The sequence below is a fragment of the Corylus avellana genome, chromosome ca1 (genome assembly GCF_901000735.1).
Source record: "Corylus avellana chromosome ca1, CavTom2PMs-1.0".
Taxonomy (NCBI): domain Eukaryota; kingdom Viridiplantae; phylum Streptophyta; class Magnoliopsida; order Fagales; family Betulaceae; genus Corylus; species Corylus avellana.
The window spans coordinates 50674648-50675215 of record NC_081541.1 but is presented as its reverse complement, the minus strand read 5'-3'; the positions used below and the strand labels follow the sequence as shown (position 1 = coordinate 50675215).

At 34.9% G+C, this 568-nt stretch overlaps 1 pseudogene; it reads right to left on the bottom strand.

Moving 5' to 3' along the window:
• Positions 1 to 568, bottom strand: part of LOC132167800 (uncharacterized) — a 5562-nt pseudogene that overhangs the window by 1332 nt on the left and 3662 nt on the right.

Here is a 568-nt window from a genome sequence, read left to right as displayed (position 1 = left end):
TATATATATAAGGGATGCTTTGAAAAAACATTAGAGAACAAAAGCAACGTTTTAAAGCCTAAAGGCCAAGCAAAACCATTGCAGTTGAATTGAATAAAGAAATAAAAGTAAAAAGTACAGAACTGGAAGTTCTGTCTACATGTAATGATAATTAAAAGGTATAAAAATCATACCAAGAACAAGGTTCCCCATAGCATCCATTGTGGCTGTCATTGAAACAGACAAGGCTTGCCCATGATCAAGTGATCCAGAAGGTGAAATGGTTTGATGATTGACATAGCCCGCCTCCATTAGACCATGATTCAGTTGAAGGGCATTGAAATTTTCAAGCACAAGGAGGTGACCCTACCATGCAGATCATACAAAAGGTGGGGTGTCGCATAAAAACACAAGCTACTAAAAGCCTGATTGAGATTACGTTTGATGAATAGAGCTTTTAAGTTAAAAAGTAATTTTTGGCAAAAGCTTCATTTTTAAACTTTTGCCAAAAATACATTTTGGCCATTTTTAGGCTTTTTGGACTCTTAAAAGTGCTTTCATTTTTTTTTTACCAAACGGGTACTTTTTT